Source organism: Xenopus tropicalis, chromosome 1, assembly GCF_000004195.4.
Source record: "Xenopus tropicalis strain Nigerian chromosome 1, UCB_Xtro_10.0, whole genome shotgun sequence".
Taxonomy (NCBI): domain Eukaryota; kingdom Metazoa; phylum Chordata; class Amphibia; order Anura; family Pipidae; genus Xenopus; species Xenopus tropicalis.
The window spans coordinates 169,194,997-169,200,996 of NC_030677.2; the positions used below are offsets into that span (position 1 = coordinate 169,194,997).

Consider the following 6,000-nt stretch of genomic DNA (forward strand, 5'->3'; position numbering starts at 1 on the left):
GCCTGGGAATCTGAAGTAAAAGTAAATTCATTAACAATTTATACAGCTTACAAATCATATTACTCAGCTGAAGTAAAGGGATGCCCAATAAAGTGCACAGTTCTCAGCTGTCTATTGACTTCCTCAATTTTCTCAAATATTCTAAAAGGGAAAAATCAATAGGAAAGGAATAAAACACTTGGGAGTATGAGGGGAAATATTAAAATGTTGCAGTGTTTATTTACAGCTCAACATTTAAATCTGCATACTAAAATTATGAAAAAGCCTACCAAATGGCACTTACATAGATACTGTAAAATCTGGACAGGCAAATTGTCCATATCTACATATTTGGCCCATCTTAAAGAAAAGCGGCCTTGTCGTTTTCAGACAAACCAATTAAATATATGCCCATGGGACACACCAGTACAATGGATTTTCTCTAAAGGACAGACACAATATGTTTCAATGGAACTGCAAAATGATCTGTCAAAATGGACTCGAGAGGCATACACAGTATTTCTTTGTGAAGGGGTCAGATAGAAAGCTAATAATTTATCCAGGGCTACTTAACTGGAGGGCTGGTAGGCAAAGGCACCACTGCAGGTGATTTTTATAGACAACATTTATGGAAATAACCAGGAACAGGAAACCAAGGAATTACAGAATGTATTTTCCCTACTAAGAGTGAATAGCAGTGGTTATGGCGATGCAAACTTAACTGTAAATAACTTGTGATGGGAACTGTTGTCTTTTAAAATAAAATTAATTGAGCTTTATATGTTAAACAGACGTCAGCAGAGACACTCACTCCTGAATCTGGCTGAAGTGTTTCCCCAGTGACACAAGTATGTCCACTGGGAAAAGCAGGTGTCAAGACAGCAGCAAGCAGTTACATAAATGTCTCTTTGCAAGTTGACTTACAAAAAAAGGGCAGATTTATAAAGATTCTTCTTAATTCTTCTTGGTGCATCTTCCAGGTAATAAATGTCATCTAATGTTTTTCATGTTTTAGGGTTATTTATTTGAATTTCTGTGTGAAAGGGCCGCATAAAATTTTTCTTTCACTGAGCATAATTCCCATAGACTTTATTGGTAAACTGTAAAGGAACTCGAGAAATCTCAAGTACAGTGTTTTTTAGTCAAACAATTATGTGCATAGTGGTTTGAATGAATCTCAGCAACTTTGAGCTTCTGTATATTTGTGTTAAAAAAAAAAAGACATTTATATTGTTTTTGATAGAGACCTTTTTTTTTCTTTATGTTTGGAAAATCAGGCCTAAACCCTTTGTTATTCACTTCCCAGGGGGTTAGTGTGTCAACTTACTACAGAGTACCACTTCCTTTTGTACAATAACGCAAAATATAGCTGAATTTACATGATATTAGCCATTAGTCTTGTTCCTGGATTCTTACAGAAGCAGTAACAGTTCCCTGGCTATACTTGGTGTGTTAGAAGTAACTAACACCTTTCTTTTCTGCATTGGTCTGAAAACAAATTTTATACCTAAACACTTTTAGGCCAGAACTGAAAAAGCAGAATACAATTTTCTGCATCTATTTTTATATGGCATTTTGTCACATAAGAGCCATGGAATATATAAAACTGAAAAGTAGCTGCTAAGCTGCATGTAAATAAAAAAAAAAATAGCTTAGATAGTAACACAGCTAGTAAAACTGGTTGAGATGCTCAAGTTCTTTGACAGTTTCACTTGCTATGTCATTTCTTAAAGGAACAGTAACACTAAAAAATAAAAATGTTTTAAAATAATTAAAATATAATGTACTGTTGCCCTGCACTGGTAAAAGTTGTGTGTTTGTTTCAGAAAGACTACTGTAGTTAATAGAAATAGCTGTTGTGTAGCCATGGGGGCAGCCATTTAAATTGAAAAAAGGAGAAAAGGCACAGGTTACATAAGAAGATAACAGATAACTGTGTAGAATACAATGGGAATCTGCTACTTATCTGTTATCTGCTTAGTAACCTGTGCCTTTTCTCCTTTTTTCAATTTAAATGGCTGCCCCCATGGCTACACAGCAGGGTATTTATATAAACTGTAGTAGTGTTTAAGAAGCAAACACACAACTTTTACCAGTGCAGGCCAATAGTACATAATATATTAATTATTTTTATACACTTTCATTTTTTGGTGTTACTGTTCCTTTAAGACTTGCTTTGGCATTCAAACAAATATGACAACTTTATAAACAGGTGTTTACTGTTACACCACACGTTAATATTTTTTATTAAGTTATCTTCATTTTTTTTATTTAGTCTCACACTGCAAAAGATATTCTTTCCACTGTGTGAAGAAGGATCTCTCTGGATGGATCAGGACTAAGGAAGTTTTGAATATATCATTTGCAAGGTACTATGTTGGCCAGTGCAAGCAATTCATTAAGTCCAAACAATACCAAAAGTTTTTACACAAATTGACTTTTTCTTATGAGGAGCCAAATGTTATAGCAAAACAACTGCAAATATTTCATTTGCTTAAGAGTCATTGTTATGGCTCTGTTCAAGTTTTAAAAATGCTTGTAAAAGCAAAGGTTGCCAATATTAAGCTGTTTGCACAAAGATGTTTTCACATAGAATTTATAATGTGCACCAGCCTTCAAATTGTATGTGCCCATAAGCTCTTCCAAGATATATACATACAAACCAAGCAGGTCAGCTAATTCTGTAATTTTCATATCCAAATGCAGACATTTTTCTGGTAATATCTGATTCTTCTCCAATTTAACCAACAACTTTTGATATAAGGTCTAGCACATTCATTTTTACAGGAAAATAATTGTTTAAACATTTTACGATAAACTTATGCCAAATCTTTGTACCACTAATCTTAAACCCAAAAACTCCATGACTAAATCTAAATATACTCACTAGAAGTTTGGTTTTGATAACAAAACAGTAACAGATTCCCTGTAATTCTGTGAAAATACAACATATACAGGTTTACAAAGTAAATATTAATTTTACTACAATTCAAAAATATATCTGCCTTCCAGACACTAAAGGGAACACTAAACAATAATGTGGCAAGGCCTGGTCTCCTGGCTGACTAAACAACCCAGAGGCAGCTGCATCCTGTGGGCATCTGCCTCCTTTCCTGTATCAAAGTTAGCATTATCATGGGTGTAACTACTCCTACAAAAAACTCACATCTCAGCTATGACCCTTTCCCTGCTGCAGTATTTTCATATTTGGCAAATATACCTAATGTCACTCCAATTTTATTTAAAAGGTGCACATAAACAAATCAGAATACTTGTGCTTACTGGTTATGCCATGCATGTGAGATGAGAAGCACTTAACAAAAGCCTTGTATATCAATGCACTGGCCTTGAAGCAGTGTCTTCCTTGCAATATTTCAAATATGTATTATTAAAGCTCATGGTAAAACTGAGCTATACAGTCCATAAGTAATAAAAACAGATGGCACCAAAACATTCTTGACAAAATTTGTATAGTGAAACAATAAATATAAAGCATATAAAGTACATTTTGGTCTGTAGTTCTTTGTATAAAAGAATAAAGAAATGTTATGAAACTGTCCAGTCTGGGATGTTGTTTACTGATACAATATGCCCTCACCTAGAACAATGCCAATAAGAGAGATCTGACACACAATATTGATTTTCTCCTAACAGCAAAACTTATGCTGCTATTATCATACTTGAGAGCTCATTTACAAGGATGCCATCTTGTACCAATGCAGTTACCCATTAGCAAATCATCAGTTTGCCTAGATCATTCAGCCAGTTAGAAAAGAAAATAAAAGATTGATTGGTTGCTATGGGCAACTGCCCTGGTGAAATATAGCACCTATGTTAGTAAATCAGCAATGTCTGTGAAAAAGTCTATAGGTAGGATTCACCTTTGAAACCTATAATGCAATTTGGATTAAATTATTTTAACTAATTGTACACAGGCAAGACTAGCCAATCACACAGTCTCCCACTGTTCCCAGGTGTTAGTGGTTCCCACATTGACTATTCCATCAGCTATTGTATGTGCCCACTATAGCCTTATATCATAACTATATCATTTAGCACTGACTACATCTAATGTTTGCAAGAGAGGTACCTCCTTAGCAGGTTCTGTGAAGGCCTGGCATGGTCCTACAATGAAATGTGAGTAAATGGGCCACAATTCAATGCCCAATCCCAGGTGGCAGGCAGAGGCTATAAATAAAGTTTGGGAGGCACAGGTTGGCCATCCCCAAGTCTCACATGTGCTAACAAACTGGCAGTCTCTATGCAATCCAGGATGGTTTATAAGGCATGACCTGACTGTAACCTCCCCCCCCCCCCCCCCCCCCCCCCCCAGTGATACATTGAAAAGAAAGCAACAGACAGGCCTCTGAGGCAGTTTATATAGCAACCTTACCCCCTCCCTGCCCCCCACACATCACTGTAAGGCAAGGACTCTTCTTTCCCACAATTCCGGACAATATGAGGATCAGACCCACAGAGGAATAACAGAGGAAGTGTTGGGCAGCAGTAATGCCCTGCCTGCTCTCTCTCCTGTTGCTGTTCCAGCCTAAGGCAGAGCTAGGGCACAGGCTGGCTTTGGCAGAAATAAAGCGCCTCTAATAGCACTGAGGAGTCCCTAGCGCGGCCCTTGCCTCTCAACTGAGAAACAACAGGAAGCGAGTTCCTTTCTCCCACCCAGGGGAATAAGTGGGGCACAGGAGGAAAGCCAGCAGCGCCTTCTGATTGTCTTCTATCCCCTCCTTTGTACGGGCAGGTACCCCAGGCTGCTAGGATCTCTCCTCCCCCCACACGGAGCCTCACCTGTGGGACAAACGACTCACCTGAGCGCTCGGAGCTGTCACGGCAGGAGCTGAGGGGCCTCCTCACATACACCGGGACCCTGCCAGGCTACTGTGCGCTGCCGAGGGCTGTTCGCTGCCTTTCACTCCTGTTCCCACACAGCCGTGCCCTGCTCCTATACGCCACTGGCTTCTCTTTTCCCTCGGGGTTCTCAGGGGTATTTGGGGAGTACGGTGGTTGGTGGCAGGCAGGGCCGGGTCTCTCTTCCTTTGCGGTAATGAATGTAATAAAGATGGCCAGAGGAGGTGGGGCCTCTCACACACACTCACACACATACATACAGAAGGGAGATGTTCCGTGTCAGAGGGGAAGCCTCCCCCCTCAAACGCAGACAGCCCCTTCCGCGCACAGATGACAGAGAAGGGAGGCGGGCGGAGTATGTGACGAAAGGAAGAAACTGACTAGCTGGGACGGTGCTCCGCCCAACACTAGGGGGCGCAGGCCAGCGGAGCTATCGGAAACCTAGAAGAGCCCTCCCATTTCCTCCAAGGTTGAATGACAATCTAGTCCTGTGCCCAAAGTGAGCCTTATTTAATAAGAATATCGCTATTGTACCTTCTTCTCATTGCCTCAGTGGAAGAAGAATACAATTATTACACGTTTTACAGAGCACCCAGCAGAGATCTACTTCAACACTTCGATCAGCTGCGTGTTACAGACTAAACAGCCAAATAGGCGGGCCTAGTGGGCTATATTGAGATTGGGGTAAGAGAGTGTCAATCATCGGGGATTCCCCTGGGAGGGACAAGGTCGGAGCGTAGTAGCGATCGTCCGTGTCCAATAGTAGAACAACTGTTCTAGTCACCTCATGGAGGGGCGGGGCCTAGAGGGTTTGGCTATAGTGACGCTGGTTAAATGTTACATGTGCAGTTATTTTTGCGCATGTCGTTAAGGGGTGAGAAAGTAGAGACTATTAGCTCCGTCTCATGGTAGCACATGCCGCTGTATTAGAACAATGGGGAGATAGGTTACCTTTTGTATGTGGTAGAGGTGCCTGTGGCATTCATCATTTTAATTGGAGGAGTTTGGAGGGTGGCATTAAAGGATTAACTGGATTTGATTCTTGGTGCACTGGAATAAGAAATAATGATGATAGCACACAAATTCCTCTAGGCAAATTTGTAACCATAATCTAATTACTGTGGGTTGCTTTAATTTCTAAGGCTATTTGTGTTCCAATGA

General features: G+C 40.0%; 1 protein-coding gene across 4 annotated transcripts in view; it reads right to left on the reverse strand.

Moving 5' to 3' along the window:
* The window catches only part of csnk1g3 (casein kinase 1 gamma 3), a 66,712-nt gene extending 61,295 nt beyond the window's left edge, over window positions 1-5,417 (reverse strand). The window contains 1 exon segment of one of the 4 annotated variants that reach the window (NM_001139469.1): window positions 4,800-5,185. The gene's annotated coding sequence lies outside the window, so the exon portion shown is untranslated. 4 annotated transcript variants of the gene reach the window in all.
* Window positions 5,418-6,000: the final 583 nt, after the last annotated feature.